The 21,667-nt window shown below is 39.5% G+C and overlaps 1 protein-coding gene across 1 annotated transcript in view; it reads right to left on the bottom strand.

Annotated features, from left to right (window-relative positions):
• Nucleotides 1–19,679, bottom strand: part of FAM193A (family with sequence similarity 193 member A) — a 225,216-nt gene extending 205,537 nt beyond the window's left edge. The window contains exon 1 of the mRNA XM_027836378.1: nucleotides 19,623–19,679. The gene's annotated coding sequence lies outside the window, so the exon portion shown is untranslated. The remainder of the gene's footprint in view (nucleotides 1–19,622) is intronic.
• Between the last annotated feature and the right edge of the window lie 1,988 nt (nucleotides 19,680–21,667).

The following is a 21,667-nucleotide window of genomic DNA, read 5'->3' as shown; positions in this document are numbered from 1 at the left end:
CTGGACTTTGTTGCTAAGATATAGAAATGTTGATGACTTATGTGGGTTTATTTTATATTCTGCAACTTTGCTAAATTTGTTAATAATTTCAAATACTTTTTTAGTTGATTCCCTAGGATTTTCTAAGTATAACATCGAATCATCTGCAAAGACAGAGTCTTGTTTCTTCATTGCCTATTCTAATTCCTTCAATTTCTTTTTCTTCTCTTATTGCTAAAGCTAACATATCCTAGGTACAATATTAAATAATAGAGGTGTTAATAGGCATCCTCTGAATTCAACAAATTACGTACCTAGATATAAGATACTGTGTAAAATCTCTCTACCCACTAAAAGTACGACTTCCAACCATTTCTATTATAAGAATAAATATTTTTGATTCTTATTAATTTATTTATTTTTAGTTTTCAACATTAACTTCCACAAGATTTTGAGTTCCAAATTTTCTCCCCATCTCGTCTCTCCCTCCCACCCCAAGATGGCGTGCAAAGAATAAATATTTTACACAACAAAATAAAAACCCGCAGATCTAGGGACCTATGTTTTCTATACACAATCAATACATATACACACACAAAATCCCATTAAGAAATGGAAAAGTTGATCAGTGGAACAGAAGAGATTCAAAACACAAAGAAGCAAACAAATACAGTAGTACAGCTAAACCACTAAAGTAAGGGCTTACTCATTTACAAAAACTGCTGGGAAACTAGAAAACAGGTTTAGACCAAAATCTCCCACCAAAAACCACAATAAACTCTAAATGGATACATGCAATCCAGATTTAAAAGGTCACATAATAAGCAAAAGGTCACATAATAAGCAATGAGGTTAAAATTAGAACAGAAACTTAAATAGGAAAAAAAGTCTTTCAAGCAAATTTTTCTGATAAAGAAAGGTTTAATATCCAAATGTATTATGAAACTGATTCAAACGTTAAGATCAAGAGTCATTTGCCAATAGCTAAGTGGTCAAAAGATATGAATAAGCAGTTTTCCAAAGAAGAAAGTTATTAACAATTAAAAAATGTTCCAAATCGCTAACAAGAGAAAAGAAAATCACAGCTCCCAGGCTCTACCATATACCCATCCCTTTGGCAAGATAACAAAAGAAGAAATTACAACTGTTGGAGGGCCAGAGGAAGACAGTCACACTGATATTGCTGGATTAGCTGTGAACTGGTTCAACTATTCTGAAAAGCAATTTGGAGCTATACCCCCAAAAAGTCACTAAGCTGGGCAAACTCCCTGTCCCAGAAATACTGTTACTAGGCATATACCCCAAAGAGATCAAAGATAGAGGAAAAGGACTCATTTTGTTCAAAAACATTCATAGTGACCTGCTTTGTCGTAACAAAGAACTAGAAACAAAGAGGATGTCCATCACTTGGGGATAGGCTGAACAAATAGTGCTATGTGAATATAATGGATTAGCACTGTGTTGCACAGTAACAAAAATGACAGGTTTAGAGAAACCTGGTAAGACTTAACATGAACTAAAGCTAAGTGAAGTGAGAAAAATCAGAAGAACAATATGCACAATATCGACAAAATTATCAACAACTTTGAAAGACTTAGGAACTGACCAATACAACAAACAACCACTGCTCCAAAAAACTGATGAAGAATGCTCCCAAATTTGATAGAGGTAATAGACTCATTGAGTTGCATAAGACAAACATTTTTGGGACATGTGGAGATTTGTTTTGCTTAACTAGGTTTACTTACAAAAATGGAAGAAGGGTGTTTGGGGAAGGAGAACTGGGAAGATTGTTGTAAAGCAGGGAGCTAATGATAGTGATGTCAAAAAAAGGAAAAGAAAGAAAACAGCGTCCATGATTCATTTAAAAGATTGCACAGAAGTGAGAGAAAGAGGCTTAGAGGGAGACAGAGACAAGCAAGAAAGAATTGAAACTAACAGCTGACAATTTATTATATTCTTTTTTTTGGAAGAAATGAACTAGATACAGTGAGATTTGTGGTTTCATAATCAATCTTTCTACTTTTTTTTAATATAAGGAAATATTCCTGTTGATACTTGTTAAGTTCAAAACAAAAATTTTAAAATCATATAATCCCTACTCTCTTAGCAATTCTATTTTACAGGTTACACCTCATAACCTGGAAAATGTTTCAATAAATAAATGATGTGACAGAACTGAACAACGACTAGACTTGTGATTTCAACTCTCTATCCACTACACCAAGTTGCCTCTCCTTAGAGAACTGATAACTTGAAAAACAAAATAAACCACTCTAAAATGTTTTAAATATTAGACTAGATTATCGCTCTCCTTTAATCAACTATTTGTGTACCTGTCCTCTTCCCCATTAAGATTATGTCCCTAGTTCCTATAGGGTCCTATGTATTGTTTCATAACCAGGCCCTAAACAGTTAATAAATGTTTGTTACTCTGAAGAGAGTATCCTTAACCACTGTAACAAAAAAAAAAAAAAAGACCATTTCTATCTCTATATTACTGCTTCTAGAAACCAGATCAGAAATATCAATCAACCTTGTTACACATTAGAGAAATCATTCAGGTCAAGTATCCTTTTTAAGATTTGAATTCTTGACTTAAGATACAACTAATTTGAAATTAACTCCCTTCCTCCCTATTCACATGGAGGCAGCATTACTAGAGGATAGAAAGCTGGCACTGGAGGCAAAAAGACCTGGGTTAAAGTTTCACCTGTGACACATAATGACTGGATGAGTGACTTTGGGAAAGTCACTTAACTTCTCAGTGTTCTAGGCAACTCCAAGTTTCTAAGTTACAGAAAAGGTGCAAGCCTACACTGATAACAGGCGCTTTTTCAACAAAGAACTCCCGATGCCAATGAAATCACAAGTCTATTCCTTATCCCTATTTCCCCACCTACAAATAAACAATTTTCTCCTTTAATCTTTGATATTTACATTCTTTGCCACTATTAATGACATCACATTATGGGAATAACTAGAGTAGAGTATACTTTATCTTACGTTTAGGAATTCAAAGCAAACTTCACAATATTAATACATCAGTTAATGGGAATAGCAGGAAAAATTCAGCAAACAGTCCTACTTTTCATAGTAAGTTTTTTAAAAACAAACTCTTCCAAAAACATTTTAAATGATAAAAGTAAACCCTATTCTTTTATTCTTTATCTCTCTCTAGTCTAGCTACAATTACTATGCAAAGGGCACTGTATTACTTGCTGTGCAGGCTAAAAAGGCAAATTAAGACAGTCCTCACCAGAAATGATCTTACAGTACAGAAGATGAAAAAACATTTATACAAATAAACTATGCAACAAGCTGTAAGTGCTGAAAGCCAGGTATAAAATTCTATAAGACTATGGAGCTGAAATGGATCATGAGCAGTTGGGAGAATCAGGTAAATTTTTCATGGATCTAGTATAGTTTTAGGTAAATAATTTAAACTTACCTAGTCCTCAGTTTTCTCATTTGAAAAATGAGGGGGCTAAACTAAACCTCTGGACTTTTCTAGCTCTATATTCTAGCAAACTGGGCAGCTAGGTGGTACAGTGGATAGGGAGCCAAGCCTAGAGTAAGGAAGACCTGTGTTCAAATCAGGCATCAGACACTAGCATGTTACCCTGGGCAAGTCACTTAATCCTGTTTGCCTCAGTTTACTGATCTGTAAAAATTATCTAAAGAAGGAAAATGGCAAACTGCTCCAGTATCTTGCCAAGAAAACCCTAAACGGGGTCACGAAGAGTCAGACACAGCTGAAACAACTGAACAACATAGCCTAGCAAAAGTCATTTGAGCTGGATCTTAAAGGATGCGCAGAATTTAAATAGACAGAGGAGGAGAGATCATTACAAGCAGATGGAACAACTAGAGCAAACAACAAGGAACTGGGGAAACATAGGCTATGTTTGAGAGATGGTCAAGAGTCCCAACTGGCAGAAGTGTATATGAAACAGTGTACCAGAGGTTCCCAAAGTGGACAATATCGCCCCCCTGCAGGGCACTGGAATGATCCAGGTTGGTGGTAGTAGCCACTGGTGCAAGTAAGGGGACATTGAATAAAAATAAGGGGGGGTGGAAACAAGGAAAGAAAAGAAGATAAGAAAATTTTGAAAAACCGTTTGTACTCGGTTCATGTGTTGTGTAATAGAGTAAAGTCGAAGTGATTACATTATTTTCCAAATAAACACACAAAATGCAAGTTATAACCTATCAGTGGTCAAGTCCGCCAACAGCTCTTAACAAGCAAACGTTGGCAGGCAAGCATGTTGCTGTCAGGAAGTCCAGCATGCATCTGCAGGAATATGTGCCTATAATGACTTGTTTACAATATGATACTATATGGTTACATGATGCAATACTGCATCATCAAAATTTCAATGCAGGTAAAACCCTACAAATTTAACAATAAATTATTAAATTGAATATGCATTTTTAAAATGTTTTATGTGTTTTTTTGAAGTGACACAAATTTCAAAAAAACATTAAAGAGTTAAAGAAAGTAGATTTCCAGTAGGGTGTTGAGGAATTTTTTTTTAAAGGGGACAGTAGGCCAAATAAGGCTGGGAACCTCTGGAGACTATATGGTAATCAAGCTAAAGAGTTCGTACTTTTTATTCAGTAGGCAAAGGGGAATGGTTTGGGACAAAGGATGAAAATATTAAAGTTATGCTTTTGAACTGTGGTTCTGAAAATTTTTTCTTTTTTATTCACTCCACAGAAATCTTTGCTGTCAGGAATTATGGCACACTGAATATTTAAGTTGGCAATAGTATAAGACAGTTGGGAGACTTACAGTCTTCTTTCAATTATAACACCCATTGTTTTGTTCTTAGTTCTAAATTGTTAAGATTAGTGCATACAATAGGCAAGTTTTGTTTATTTTTCAAATACTATACTTATATTGCTAAGTAAGTGAAATTTATATTAAATAAAATTTATGATTTTTTTCCTCAACATAACCTCCAAAATTTTACAGAACATTTAACAAACTCACCTTTTGAAAACCACTACTTTAAATAGATTAATTAACCTGTCAGTAATGTTGGTAGAATGAACTGGAGAAGGAGATGAATCCAGCTCTTATAATCAAGAGTTCAGGCAAGAATTGATAAGGAGCTCAACTATGGTGGTCACAATGGGAATGGAAAGAGGATAGAGACAGGGAAAAAAACAACAGGATTTTAAATGAAGAAGATACTGAGGTAAGGAAAAGTTAAATATGACATGTTTCAAGCCTGGGTAATCCAGACAAAGATAGTAACATTAATAAAAATAGGGGAGTTAAGAGATGAAAAATTTTGTAAAAAGAATTAAGTTCAATCTTGAACTTTTTTGTGTATTTCATCTCTCTGTTTCCATTACTGGTTCTTTCCCTTCTACCTATAAACATGACCAAGTTTACTCTATTCTTTATTTTAAAAAAAAGGCGGGGCGGGCAGCTAAGTGGCACAGTGGCTAGATCATTGGCCTTGGAGTTGAGAGGACCTGAGTTCAAATGCGGCCTTGGACACATAACACTAGCTGTGTGACTCTGGGCAAGTCACTTAACCCCAATCGCCTCACCAAAATAAATAAATAAATGAATGAATGAATGAATGAGTGAATAAACAAATGAAGCAAAACAAAAACAAAAAACAAAAAAAACTTCCTCAATCCACCACCCCTTGAAGGCAGTTACTATCCAAACCATCTCCTTTCCTTCACTGACCTTTTTGAAAGAAGTCTGTATTTATGTGTCTCTGTTTCCCTACCATCTATACTTACTCTTCACTTCTCCACTTTTCCAACCTGCTCTTTCAAAGGTCACTAATGACCTCATTGGTTAATCCACTGGGCCTCCTCAAATCCTTACTCTCTCATTGGTAAACATCTCTCCTCTATTACCTTCTCTGGCACAGAATCTCAGCATGAGGAGGAACCACAAAGGTCATCTAATCCAACTCCTTACCTGAACAATAATCTACACCTACCACATCTAGCACATCTAGCACTGAACTCTGATTGTCCTTCTACCTCCCTGACCTCTTCTTTCTTTTTTCCTCTTCCCACCCTTCATATGGACATTTCCTAAAGCTTTATCCTCAACTGTGTTTTTCTGTATTCTCCAGATGCACTTTTCATCTACCTGCAGGAATTCTATCACATCTTTGCGGCTGATTCAAATCTGCCCCTCCTGTTTCCACCCCCAGTCATCTCATTGCCAAATGCTTCCCTCTTTCCTCCCTACCATCCACACATTTCCAGTCTGATGTTCTGCTGGAACTCCCAAAACCATCACCTTTGTCATAAAACTTATTCCCCCTTCCTAAATTTCATATTGCTGTTAACAATAACAAAATTTTCCCAGTCACCCACACTCAAAACCTCCAATTATTTCCTTCTCCTTTAACTGCCACAGCCAGTCATTAAATCCAGTTAATTCTATTTCAGAATCTTTCATATCCACTCCTTCCTTTTCAATTCAATGGCTACTTCCTGTCTTTACTACAACATCCTAACCAAACTACCAGCTCTCCCTCTACCAAACTACTAGTCTCTCCTCTCTCCAGTCCATTCTCTATTTCACCGCCAGATTAAGCTTCCTAACCCACAGTTCTAATCATCTCATGTCTTGGCTCAAAAATCTTTAATGTTTCCCCAATGCCTAACAAAAATTAAGTCCAAATGCCTTACCCATGGGTATTCGAAGCTCCTCATAATCTAGCCCCAAACTACCTTTACAGCTTTATTTCACCACACTACTCCCCACTTCAGCAAAAATTCAATACTAAACAAACTGAACCACTCCATTTCCCAAACACAGGCACTTCCTTACCTTTATAACTTTGCTTACATTCTGCTTATTAATTAAAGCACTACCTCTTCCCTACCCATGTCTAGTACTCCACACAAATCTCTGACTCCTAAGAGGCAGCAAGACAAAGTAGAAAACGCATTGATCTAGACTTCAATCTTGTCTTTCAGAGTTCTTTGCTGTGTGATAGAGCACTGGGCTTGGAATATGGAAGATTCATCTTCATGAGTTCAAATCTGGACTCAGACACTAGCTGTGTGACCCTGGATAAGGCACTTGACCCTGTTTGCTTCAGTTCTGTTCAAAAATAGAAAATTTTAAAGTTTAAAATAGTATCTGATCTTGTTTATCTTTCATTCTCAAAGAGGACCAATAACCTCAGAAAAGTGATGTCTTGACTTGCAAGTAAACTGGATTTAAGTGAGGCAGGTCTATGCAAAGTCACCAGCCTCACTCCTTCCTCTAGAGCCATCTGGGTCCAGTGTCCAGACGTGAATCAGGACAACTGAAAATGATCCCTGATGCAGTGGGAGACATCGGCATTTTTGAGCTAAGATCTTTCCGAGGTTTCAGTTTGTCTGAGGCAATATCCATTCAAATGATTAAGGAAAGGTAAAGTTAAGTTAAGAAATGAGGCAAAACAGGGACCCTTTTACCTACCCAAAAAAGAAAAAATTCAATCTGAGAAGGGAAGATCTTTATTAAAAGCAATATAGAGCCATTCTAGTTAACAGAAGAGGAGAGTGACACAGACCTGTGTTTAAGGAAAATCATTTTGACACTTGTGTGGAAAATGGATTAGAGAGGGAAGATGTTTAAGGAAGAGAGATCATTTAGGAGGCTATTGTAAAAGTCCACAAAAGAAGTGATACAAACCAGAACTAGGGCGATGGCTATGTGAGTAGAGAGATGGAGATATATAGGAGAGATATTATTAAGGTAGATGATGTAACTGACTGTGTTACAGCTTTATAAAACTACTACTACCACCACTACTACCAAAAGACTACAAAAGCTATAAAATTATCCATATCTTTTGACCCACTATTAGTCATGACAGAAAAGTGACTGAAAAAAGACAGCCATGTCTAAACTACGCCATCTAGGTGGGGTGAGTGAAAGTGATGAGTCAGTGATGCCACTGAGGTTGTGAACTTCAGTGACTGGAAGGATTGTGCTGCCCTCAACAACAATAATGAAGATTAGCTGATGGGGGTTGAGATTGTAAGAAAGCCTGAGATAACAAGTCTATTCATAAATACTCATCACGTGACCCATCCACAACAAAAACAGTAAGAAGCTCTTACTCTTCAGTCACTGCTCTCCAAGGATTGCCATAGGTATGAAGTCATCTGGAACCAGGAGAAGGGTATTTCTGAGGATGTTCTGTGATTTTTCCAGTAGCACCTGTACAACTGCTATTGCTGAGTGACCAGGTAGCAGGTAAATTATAATTGCCATAAGGAGCTGGTTCTGAATAATACAGGTTAAGATTTTATAAAGAGGAGGGAGAGAGAAAAGTGAAGGGGTGTAGAGGGATAAAAGCAGGTGTGGCTGTAATACAGACAAGCCCCTCCCTCCCAGGGAGAATAAGATATAACCCTCATAATGGTTCCTGAGAAGCCCCTTTTGAGTCAAGCCGTAGTTCCTACAGAGCCCACTTTGGAGACCACTGAACTACGGCACAAGTCTGAACAGTATTATTCCTATATTCAAAACTCTTCAGTGGATTCCTACTCTCCAGGATAAAATACAAGCACTTTAGTCAGATATTTAAAACCATCTTAACATTGTACACAGTTAACAACAACATTGTTAGACAATCAACTATGGTAGACTTGGCTCTTTTCAGCAATACAATGATCCAAGACGATTTCAAAAGATTCATGATGGAAAATGCCATCCGCATCCAGATAAAGAACTATGGAGTCTGAATGCAGATCAAAGTATACTATTTTCACCTTTTTTTGTTTGTTATTTCTTTCTCATAGTTTTCCCTTTTGTTCTGATTCTTCTTTCACAACAAGACTTATGTGGAAATACTTTTAACACAACTGTGTATGTATAACCTATATCAGATGGCTTGCTGTCTTGGGGGGAGGGGTGGAGGGCAGAAAGAAAAATTTGGAACTCAAAATCTTATAAAAATGAATATTGAAAACTATCTTTACATGTAATTGGGGGAAAAATACTACTAAGTGTAGGGGGGAGAAGATCCTTTAAAAAAAAGAAAAAAGACCCTTTTAATCTGGTTCTGACCAACCATAGTGTAAACTACTGTACACACACAACAGTCTAGCCAAACCAGACTACAACCAATTTCCAAGCCTCAATATTTCATTTTCTACCTCTGTATATTAGCACAAGCCACTCTTCATGCCTAATATGTATTTGCCTCATCTTTTTCTCTCAGAATCCTGCATCTTTCCTTCAACCTTCAGAACAAGTGCTATCTTTTTCTCTGGGAAGCTTTCTCTGACCACCCCGTTTGTTATTGCTTATTTATTCATCTCTGTACATACTGTATCTCCCCAAAAATATGTATCTTCAAACCTAGCACAATGCCTTAACAAATAGCAGGTACTTAATAGTTGTTGAACTGCAATAGTTAGAAAGGCATCTGACTGTACCTTAGGTTTTATATTTTTTTTTTGGTGGTTTTTTTTGTTTGTTTGTTTTTTGGTGAGGCAATTAGGGTTAAATGATTTGCCTAGGGTCACACAACTAGTGTCAAGTATCTGAGACCAAAGTTGAACTCAGGTCCTCCTGACTCGAGGGCCAGTGCTCTTAGGTTTTATATTATTAAACTTTTCCTAATACACTTACCTGAAGACAGGGCTACATATTGCAAAAACTGTAAAATGAAGGAAGGAAATGAACAATGATATTATTTCTTGTACTTTAAAAACAATAGCAATGGTAATATAAATTTAGAATAAAGTGGTTATGATAGCCTTTCCTCATTCCAAGACTTGGACAAAGCTTTCTGGAAGGGCTGATTATAGCAGTCCCCTTCCCAATATAAGTTTGGTTATCAATTAAGAAAAATTTGAAAAAAGGGATGAGACAAGAACTTCGTATCAAGACTCATGTCTATAAAAGGTGTAAAAATAACATAAACTAAAATATAAGGTGGAAAGCACAGGAAATTCACTCCGAGATTTGTAAATTGGCCCAAGCATTTTGTAAAACCATTTGTGCTTCTAGAAGACTACTACTCATTAGGGCAGGGGACTTTGTCTTAAAAGTTACAAAATTATCCACATCCTTTGATCCAAAGAGCCCACTGTTAGGCATGACAGGAAGGCTGCCAAGAAAAGACAGCTATCTCTAAGACATGTCAGCTTCCTCCTCCCATGAAAACTTGTACCCTGGGACTTTGGTAGATAGTAAACACTTAAATACATGCTCTTTCATTCATTCATTCACCTCACTCACTGAAGCACCATTATAATAGCTAGAAGTTGGAAACAAACCATGAGCCTAATGATAAGGAAATGGCTGACAAAATGTGTTACAGGAATGCAATTAAATACTCCTGATCTATAACAAAAGATATCAATGAAGAGCAACATGGGAAGACCAGCATTTTAGTAATGCAAAGCGAACAAAATGTATAAGCCAACCAATATAACATATTAAACAATTACTATAACTATGTAGAGACAACTTTGTCTGCTGAACAGCAACAAATGTCAGATTTTTAAAATGTCAGACAACATCGATACTAAGCAATAAAGTACATGCTCTTTTAACAAACAAAACTATTAAAGTATAATGTTGCACTACTATAAGTTTATTTTTTATATGTCATTTTGCTTAACTGTTTTTGGAGATTGCACACTGTAGAAAATTCAATTATGAGCAGAATGGGATTTTGTATATGTTGAAACAAAAAAATCTTAAAAGTGAAAAAAATTATATAAAGATTCCTGCTTATAGAATTCAATTCAATTTAGAAAACACTTAAGTATATACTAAGTAAAGGCACTACATCATATGTTGGAAATAGGAGAGGAAAAAATGAAATTGTCCCTTCCCTCAAGGAGCTTACCTTCTGTCAGAGAGACAGCATATATACAAGCAGAGACAAAATACATAAAACTAATTTCAAGATAAAAAAAAGTGAGAAGAATGGAAGGGGCAAGGCTACATGTAGGAAGTGATATGTGAGCGGTGTTTTGACAGAAGCTGGGAATTCTACAAGACAGAGGTGAGAAAGAGGTAAATTCCAGGCATGAGGGATCACTTGTACAAAGGCATAGAGAAAGGAGATGTAATGCGCACAGAGAACAGCCAGAAGGTCAATTTGACTAAAATGGAAAGTATGTGCAGGGCAGTTACATGAAATAATACTAGAAAGGTAGTTAGAAGTCTGATTGTGTAGGGCTCTAAATGTCAAGTAAAGAATTTTGGTTTTGATCCTAGAAGAGACAAGAAGCCATTGAAAATTTTTGAGTAAGTATATGACATGTTCAAATCTGAACATTTCTCAACTGCATGAAAGATGGAAGAGGAGAGAGGCTGGAGGAAGGAAGCCCAATTAGGAGGAGGCTATTGTAATAATAAGGTGAATAGGGACAAGTCGCTAAACTAGGGTAGCAGTCTTACTGTGGAAGGAAAAGCAACCAGACTCAGCAACTAACTGAACACTGGGGTTGAAAAAGAAGGAAGTCAAAGACCCTAAGACTGAAAACCTGGTTTATTTAGGATAGTGTTACCATCCAGAGAAATAGGAGATCTTGGACAAGTGTTAGTCTTGGGGTGGGAAATACAAGTTCTGTCTTGGGTGAATCTGAGATGTCAACAGGACTTCCACGTGAGGATAATTGGAAGGAAATTGGTAGGTAATGTAGGACTACAGTTTAGGTGACAGTTTAGGGTTGCATTTAGGATTTGGGAATCAACTGCATAGAGATGATTTAGCACAAAAGAGTAAGTACAGAGGGAGCCTTGGGGTACATTTACATGTAGTAGTGGAAGGAAGTGAGGTTGTAAAGGTAAGGTCAGTTAGTTTGGAAGAGAACCTAGAAGGCCAAGGAAGGAGTAAAGTGGCCAATGGCAGAAGAGAATGTGTGCAAATTATTTAAGATTTTCACTGAATTTAACCTTAACATGAAACCTTTAATTAAAGTTTTTTAAATTCATATTACAACATTACTAAAAGAACATTACAGTTAGAAAAAAGATGGATATTTGTTTCAAGGAAAAGTTTGAGGTCACTAAAAGCACTGTATCACTTCTCAAAAGCATTCTAGACCATACTCCTGTTCAGTTCTGGATTGAATTCATTGCCCGCCCATAGTAAATGTCTCAAGACATGTGTACTAACAGACTAGGTCTAAGAGCTATCTACTCATTTGTATATAACAGTCTGAGCAATATATTTTTTCATCCACTTGGCTTTTCCTGTGTAGACAGGCCAAACTCTTCTGAGACCATGGTATTCTATGACTTATAGCTCAGAAGCAATCCACAATTTCTGAAGAAATAAAGTTGTTGATTATCCAAAGAATGCATAAGAGGCACCTGCATGAAAAAGCTGCAATATCTTACCAACTGACTGCACAGGAAAACATGGTCTTTATTCAATCCAATCAATAAGCATTCATTAAGGACCCACTAAATACCTTGCACTGGAGATAAAAAAGAAAAAGACATTAAAGCCCCTGCTTATATCTGGTAAGCAATTCGGTACTATGCCCAAAAAGTTATTAAACTGTGTACATACTTTGAACCAGAGATACCACTACTAGGCCTAGAACCAAAAGGGATCAAAGAAAGAGGAATATATAATCCATCTATACAACACTTAACAGCAGCTATTTTTGTTACAACAAAGCGCTGGAAATAAAGATACCTATCAATTGGGCAATGACTGAACAAGCTGCAGTATATGATTGTGAAACATTCTTGTACCATAAGAAATATCAAATAGATGGTTTCAGAAAAATCTGGGAAGACTTGTATGAACTGATACAGAGTCATGTGAGTAGAACCCAGATAACAGCTCACATAAGAACAGTACTGTAATGAAAAACAACCTTGAAAGACTAAATAACTCTTATCAATGGTCGTCAATCAATGACCATGCATGATCCCAGAGGATTGATGAAGCACTATACTCACCTTCTGACAAGAGAGGTGATGGCCTCACACAGCAGGATGAGACAAACATTTTTGGACTTGGTCAATTTGTTACTGGGGTTGTGTTTTGTTTTGTATTGTTTTTTTTTTAATGGCAGGGAGGAAGGTCAGAGGGTGAGGGTATGGACCTAGCTATAGGTTCTCCCACCTAACAAAAACAATGTACAGAAAGAAAAGAGTCATTGAAACATTTTTTAAATTCTCAGAAGAGAAGGAAAACCAGAAAAAAAAAAACCCAGAAACAGAACAACTTTGAAAGTTATATGCTGAAGTTATTACACATTTAAAAGGAAAAGCATATTGTACTTGAAAGATTCAAAGGTCCATGTAAAATCTTTTCTCTGACATACTGTGTATATGGAAATGTTCACTTTATTTGGTGCTAATAAAGTTCAGAATTTTTTTAAACAACACTTCTTAAAATAGGAGGAAAGGAAATAGAGACACAAAAGACACAGAATGTAGATAGGTGGCTTTTTTCAAGTAGTTTGGCTGTAAAATAGGTCTAAAACAGTAACTTGATGGGATGTCAAGACCAAATGAAAAGCTGTTTGTTTTTTTAAAATGGGAATATCAGGACATTTCTATAAACAGTAGGGAAGAAATCAATGGATAAGGTCAGATTAAAAATTAAGGACAGATCAGAGACAATCAAAGGGGTAAGCTCATGAAGGAGACAGATGGGAAATGGATCAAATACACAAGTCTTAAAGGGGCTGGAGTTTGCAAAGAAATGAGTGACTTCTTCCTCTGAGACTAGAACAACAGAGGAAAAAAGTAGGGGAGAAAGCAGATGATGTGAAATTTAGACCTGGGCAAAAGAAGGAATTCAAGGATGTCAGAGAGATATATGAGCAGAAAAGATGTGAAACAAAGGAAAACCAATCACAGCCCATGAGCTCTGCTGGAATCCACACAACCTGAAGTGATATGGAAGAAGGTTCCCAGCATGCTTACAATTTATAGGAAAACATGGACTTGAGTCACATAGGACAAGAAGGCATGAATGGATTTCATTTCATGTGCATCCATGAGAAGAAAGATCCATCAAAGCAAATTTGTATTAAATATTAATCCCCTTCATATCACTCTCATGAATAAAGTAAAAATTACTGTTACTTAATTAGAACTAAAAAAGTAGTATGGCATAGAGTGAGCCTTCTCAGTCTAAACAACTTGGGTTCAATTTCCTCGTCTGACATTTTTTGTTGCCCAGCCCTAGACATGTTACACAACCTTTCAGTGCCCCCAAGCAAGATTATGCATTTCACAGCAGATGCCAATCTGCATTGGTAGAGGGAGTTTCCTCACTAAGAGTTCCATATACTAATGAAATCACAGGTCTGGTTCCTCACCTCCCCCACAAAAAAAAAGTCAAATGTTGCATATACATAACAAGACTTCCAAATAAAGATCCATACACTTCAAGTTTTAATTGCTATTAAAAAAAAATACAAGGCGTGACAAGACACGAGAAGAAATAATGCAAATTTACCTATCACATCAAAGAATTTCAGAGTCAGAAGGAAGACTTCAGCAGCCTGCTCCAAGTCACATCTAAAAACAATTCCCTCTACATAGCTATATAACCATAAGCAGTTATCCAGACCCTGCGTGAAGGACACAAATGAGTGATATACACTACTATGTGACAAGACAGGACATTCCACTTTCTGTTAGCTCTAATTGTTAGGAACTTTTTCCTGACATCAAACCTAAATATTCTGCAACTTCAACCTTACTTCTACCTCTATTTTATGGGGCCACAATAAGTTCTGTCCTTTTCCCACATGACACTTCTTCAAATACTTGAACCCAACTATCCAGTATCCTGTCCCCTGCCCCAAGTTCTCTCTTCTCAGGCTCTAGTTCCTTCAAGTGACCCTCACATGACACGAACTCAAGGTCCTTCACCATCCTAGTTGCCATTCTTTAGACATTTTCCAGCTTAACAAAGTCCTTCCTAAAATGTGGCACCCAGGATTTAAGAGAAAAAGTCTTCATATGATCTGAATCATTGCTTAATACAAAATGTACAATAAACAAGGTAGAAAATTTTAAGTTACAATATTAAAAACAATGAAAATCAATGATATTCTGTGAGAAGGGTTACAGTATCATAATCATTAAATTTCAGTTTTCACTGGTCAGTTAAAGATTTCAAAAAGAAAGAATATTCACTTTTTTACAGTATTTTCATTCAACAAATCATTTTGCAAAAATCTGCCTGTCTAAAAAGCATAATGACACAACAAATATTGTAAAAAACAAAGGGATGCCTTAAGCTAATAAAAAAATTAGTATTTAAGCCAAAATCAGCGAACAAAAGTGAACACACTTCATGTACACACTAGTATCTTAATTAGAAATGAAAACACTAGACATCAATCTACTAAAAATGCATTGTCAATGGTGTTATGGACTCAGATGCAATAAGGGTGAACGCTAAAAATACTGAGTCACTCAAGAGTTCTCTGCAGCCACACCATATCTGGACCCACAGGATAACAATTTCACTCTATTTTTCCTTATTAAATTATTCATCTTAGTTAAAACACACAGGTTCACTCAGCTCTATAATAAGGCCACCTAGAAGAAGTCAATGACAAGAGATCTTTTTTTCCCCCACTACTTTGAACTTTTTTACTACTGTTTACTTTAACTGATACCATCCAGAATAATCTCCACAATCTCCAAAGTCCTAAAAGCATACCCAAATGTATCCTGTAGATTCATAATAAAATCCTAATTGCTAATCACATCATATCATCAGAGGATACACATCAGACTAACTTTTAAAAATTAATATTTTCACTCCTCTGCCTTTCAACCAATATGAATACAACTCTAAATTACAAATGGTTCCCTAAGTCTTGCTTTTTCTCTCCTTTCATTCAAACTTTTATCATGATCTATTTACTGACTCTTACCTCAAATTACTTCACTTTTCTCATCTTTTAGCATAATTATTAAAATAACCCTAAGTCCACACCAAAATGCTCGTATGTGATTTGGTATCCTGACACCTAGTGAAAACAACTAGTTTCCATACTAAAGAACCTATTATTTGAGTAAATAGTGCATTTGATTTGATTTTACCTGCTTATTCAGAAAACAAAATTCTGGTATTTTAAATATTCTTCTATTCAATACATTAGTAGATAGAGGCTTAATTATGTAAAGAAGGAGAAGTTCCTTCTTATACTTTTCGCCTTCAGACAACAAAAGATTTAAGCACTTAGATGAGAAATACACTTTAAACTGGAACTGCAATTTCAATTAAAATTCTAAGATATATTTACCTAAGTAAGAATATTTTCTGTTAATGAAGCATTTATTACTCAAGAATTTTTCAAGTTCTGAGAAATTCCTTCATAATTCTGGTTTTGGCTAAAAGGATGAGCCACCTCACAAGTTTCGTTACCTCAGGTTTTCATTACATACACTTCCATTCAGAGAACATGACCTTGAATGTTTTAACTATCTTCTTTTCTATCATTAGCCCCTGTTTACAAAAAGGGAATAATACAGACCAAATATTAATCTTAAAGTAAATAATAAAATACAGCACAATAAACCAATGTTTTGGCATAGCCAAGTTTTCTTATACCAAAAATTCTTTCACAGAACCACACTCTTCAATTATGAAAACAAAAACTTCTTTTTCTTCTCTTCCCTGCATGTTTCTTACTTAACCACCTGTTACATTTATAAATTCACCAAGCTGCCATTTACTACACCTTAACGTTAAAGATATTCCTTCTAGTCTTTATTTATACTTTTCTTCCAGACATTATCTTCTAAGATACCCCATGTGGAAAACAAAAAGTTAACAGGAATTAGAGGCCCACTTTGAGAAACACATGTTGCTGCTGAGTAGCGTCTGACATTTCATGACCCCATTTGGAGCTTTCTTGGCAAAAATACTGCAGTGGTTTGTCATTTCCTTCTTCAGCTCATTTTACAGATGAGGAAACTGAGGCAAACAGGGTGAAGTGAACTGCCCAGGGTTACACAGCTAGTGTCTGAGGTCAGATTTAAACTCAGATCTTCTGATTCCAGGCCTAACTATCCACTGGGCCACTTCACTGTCCCAGAGAAGTACATACCTAAAGATTTATAAAGTAGTTAAAAGATTTTGAAATTCAATGTCATTCTGTAAATTGACAGTATAAAAAAAGCTACTGAGAACATTAGGATTTCCGTTTTTTTAGATATTTGCCTAGGATTAGTAAATAACTGAAAAAAGATTATTGCTTTGTAACACTAAATATCCCAATGATATTTGATAACTTATTATGTACTTGCAATGATGTGCAAGGTCAAACATTTGCATACTATTTGCATACTACTTTTTATGTAAGTATGCTACTTTTTAATAATCAAATACCTGGACAGATTTTTACACTTAAAGAAAATATGGTCAATTATTTAGTAGATGACACTGAATAAATAAGACTAAGACTTCCTCAATGCACTTTAGAAATACTCTAAAAACTACCCTTAAAAATCTCAATGAAACAAGTGCACAAGTCTTGCCTTGTGTCATGTATCCAAAGAACCAAGGGATATTTCTCTGTTAAGGACACCGGGCAATGAGGCTCATTAGTAGCTAACATGCCAAACCAATTTATCATCAGACTCCAAAATAAATTCAGTTACTACAATGTATTTTTAAAACTTTCAAAATATTAAAGAGAATGAGCACACTTAAATTTAAGATTTTATTATAGTATCAGACATCATACTTGGCTTTAACGAATATGCTACACAGTACACTTGTAATAATTTTCCATCTACATCCATTCCTGACTAATTCCAACCAACATTTGCTCGCTCACATAAAACAATTTCTGTCTCGTGGATCTCACAACCTCTCCAGCTAAAAGTTTGTGCTTAAGTTAATTTTTTCATTTGTCCTTAAAGAGCAAGATATCAATGTTAGAAGAATGATTCTAATGTTAAAGAAATTCTCTTGTCTTTCAGAGAATGAGCAAATGACCTACCATGACTATGCCAATTCTACAGCTGACCACATTAAATAGTTTTATAAATACTGGTAAACTGATAAACAAAATAAAAGTGGCAGCAATCAATGATTATCAGACTCATTGTATACTAACCTTTCATTAAAAAATGATTTCTTTTCAAATGAACAAATTACTTTCCCTTCAAATACCTGACTTAAAAAACCGAACATGTGCCGTAATAACTGAGATCAATCAAACCAAAACAATTTAAAAAGCAGTCCTTCAATCAGAGGATGAATAGCCCAAGCTGTTACCTCTGGATGAAGTACTTTGATAGGCAGTCTGCTCAACAATGACCAACTCAGAGGGGGGTTGGGAGAGGGTAGGGAACAGGAGATGCACTCTTCCAAACTACACGTGACAGGTGCATGAAAAAAAAATGGAATATCTTAAGGAACTTTGCATTTCAAAATAAAGCACTATTCACAGCTGAGCCACGCCACATGAATACTACAAAACTTCTTTCAAGAATGATATATACTCAAGTGTAAACTAGAGTGGAGAATGCTGCATGTAAGAGGCTTTCTATATCAAGTACCAGAAATAAGTCAAGAATTATTTATGATCAGCATGTGTAGGTATAGGAAAAGGTCTTAAAACTGGGAGAGCTAGAAAAGCTTTATTATTTTGTAAAACTTAAAAAGTAAAAAACAAGTAAAGGAACTATAAGATCATCATGTCAGAAAGTTCTGTAACTACTGTCTGCTGTTTTGACATTCTTTTTCAGACAAATGTATCAACTGATATATTAATATCCAACTTTCAATTGCAGGCCCACCTGTCACTCTCTTCCTCTCTTCAGAAAACACAACTTCAGATGCAACTCACAACCTCAGAAAATTTCTTAATGCCATTTGGTTGTCTTTCTTGACAACTATCAGGGTTTTTTTTAGTGACCTCCTATTTTTGACATGATTTAAGTGGCCCTGGACCAGGAAAACCTAGCAAAGAGTTTTAACCCCAGCAAATACCCTCACACACACCTCATCGATATCCCCTTCTCCCCATTAATTAGTGTTCTCTCTCCAAGTGTACCTGTCCCTACTTCGTAGGGATCCAACCTTTAAAAGGCAAAGGCTGGTCCGTAACGTACTAAGAGTTGCTGCCCTCAGAGGATGATGCCTTCAGCCAGGTTCCAGTTATATCCCTCAGAGGGGCGGGGAGGCCTAACCCCTGGGCTTCCAGGAAAGGGGGGGTGGGGGAGAGGGAGAGGTAGGAGAAAGGAGTGGGGCGGGGAAAAGGGAATTAGGCCTCCAGAGGCGTGATGCTTCTCAACCAGGCATGAGGGACAGGGACAGGGGCAGGGACGCCCCCTCCCCTTCCTCACCACCCCCTAGTATCTGCAATGCCTGCTCCTCCAGTCTGGGAGGAGGCAGCATAGTTAACACACCCCTTTGGGGCTGGGGGCCGGGGGGCGTCTAGGGTAACCACCTCCTTTCCCTCCACTGCGGGAGGTGGGGCCCCCTCCCGGCCCTCGGGCTGGGGGGCGTCCCGGGCGACGGCTAACACACCCCTTTCCCGTCTGGCGCTGGGGCTGGGCAGCCGCGATTTGCCTCTCGGTCCAGCCCCTCCCCATCCCGGGGGAGCCCGCACCGCGGGGGGCGGGGGGGTCCCCTCTTACCGCCCCACACACCCCCTTCCTCTTCCTCCTCCGACTCGCAGCCGCTTACCTCGCCTCCTACGGGACCGCCCCCAGCGCCCAGGGGCCCGTTGGGCGCCGTGGCTGGGGCCGGGGCCGAGGCTGGGGCCACGAGCAGGCCCGCCACAGCGCTCTGGGGGGGTGCTGTGCCGGCGGGCTGGGGGCCCCTCAAGGCCGCCGCCGCCTGGGCCACGGCCGGGCCGGCCTTGCCGCCTCCGCAGCCGCCGCCGCCGCCGTTACCGCCGCCGCTCCCGCCGCCCCGCTTGTTCTTCCGGCGCTTGGCTCCGCGCTTGGCGTCGGCCGGACTCATCCTTCGTGAGGCCAGGCCGTGAGGTGGGAGAAGAGAAGGGACGAAGGCGGCCAGAGGGAAGGAAGGAGGGAGCAGCAGGAGGAGGAGGAGGAGGCTGAGGTAAAAGGCGGCGGGCGGAGGGGAAATGGGGGGGAGGTCACTTCAGAGCTGCCGGCCGGGGCCCAGCGGAGGGAGGGCGGCTTCGCGGGGCCGCCTCCCGGGCGGAGAAGGGCGGAGGGCGGGCAGAAGCCGCTCGGCAGGCTCCAACCGGGAGTTAACTTAGTCCCCTTCGCCGCCCGCCGCCGCCGCCACCACCGCTGCTGACCAGAGTTAAGAGTCCAATATGGCGGACACAAGGGGAAAGGGATCCCAGTTTACGTCGGGGGGGAGGGGGGGTGCGAGAGAGCGAAGGGAGAGGGGAGGGGGGAGGGGATGTGGGCTCCCTCCTCCCTCCTCCCCCCTCCCCTCGTTCTTTACTCCTCCCCTTCTTTGCTCCGCTCCCTTTTTTCCCTTCTTCCACCCAACACCCCCCTTCTTCGAACTTGCTTTCCGCCGCGCAAAGTACGACGGGGCTTGGAGTCCACGCGGCGCCTGCCTCCCCTGACGCCTACCTGACAGAGGAACTACCATTCCCGCCGGGCCTTGCGCCTGGCCGCAAGGACGGGGTGAAAAGGGGGGCGTTGTTGCGGAGAAGGGAGGGAATGGGGGGGGCGAACTGGAGGCGGAGGGTGAGGTCACTGCCTCGCTTCTTCTCCCTCCCTACGCCGTGCTCTCCACTCCACCAACCCACCCCTCCTTGCGCGCCCAGGGCGTTGTGGGATCCGTAGTTCAGTGGGGTAGGGCCGGGGTGGTGCAAGGCTGCATCGCCACCCGAGACGGTCAACTACAGGGCTGGAGGCGAGGAGTTCTGACTCTCTGACAGGCCACACACCACCACCACACCTCCCCACCCTCCCCCGACCCTTCCGCCCCGACTCACTCCCCGGGGAGCTCCGAGCTGAGACTGGAGAGCACTAAGCAGGGCCTGGGGAGGTGGGGGAGGGGACGCTTTGCGCGTGAGCCCTATTGGACGCGAGCGTCTACCCCTCTTCCCCCGCCTTGCCGGGCCCTAGAACGAGGTGGCCCCGCCGGCCGGGCGTCCCGCGGGGGCGCCTCCTGGTGCCCTGGGGTGGCACCTTGGAGGCCGATCTCCCCACCCTTGGCAGGAGGGAGGAGACATGCTCCCGAGGCTGCTGCTCTTGCTCAGGCTCTGGTGCCTGCCTCCCTACACGGCGGTCCATCTCTGCGCCTGCTGTGTGTCCCTAGTATCTCGGGCACTCCCTTTTTAAAGCGAGTCGGAGCGTGTAAAGAGCCCTGCCAGGCTCGAAGACCCTAGAAAGCCAACGAGTTCTCGTTTTGACCCCAAGGGTTCTTAATCTTTGTGTGTGCCCTGGACCACAGAGGAATAGAAGCCTCTCGACCCTCCCCCACCTTCTCCCACTCCTCTTTTTAAATGCAGAAGATTCCCGGGATTACAAAGGAAACCAATTATATTGAAATGAGGGATCGCCTAGTTTAAAACCACCGAGTCAGGGACCCCAGGTTAAGAACCCCTGTTGTAAAACAAACCTAGTCCTGAGGCATCCTAATGCCACTTTGGGAGCCGAGAGGTCCTGGGTTCAAGTCCTGTTTCTGAGCATATTAGTCCCAAGTCACGACCTCTGGGTGCCCCAAGGCAACTCTGTAGCAAGATACAGAACAGACCGGTTGGAGGGAAAGAGATCCCAGGTGCACGGTCGGTATTTCTG

Source organism: Vombatus ursinus, unplaced genomic scaffold (assembly GCF_900497805.2).
Source record: "Vombatus ursinus unplaced genomic scaffold, bare-nosed wombat genome assembly UNPS02014818.1, whole genome shotgun sequence".
Classification (NCBI taxonomy): domain Eukaryota; kingdom Metazoa; phylum Chordata; class Mammalia; order Diprotodontia; family Vombatidae; genus Vombatus; species Vombatus ursinus.
The sequence above is the reverse complement of the archived record's forward strand: the minus strand, read 5'-3'. Positions and strand labels throughout refer to the sequence as shown.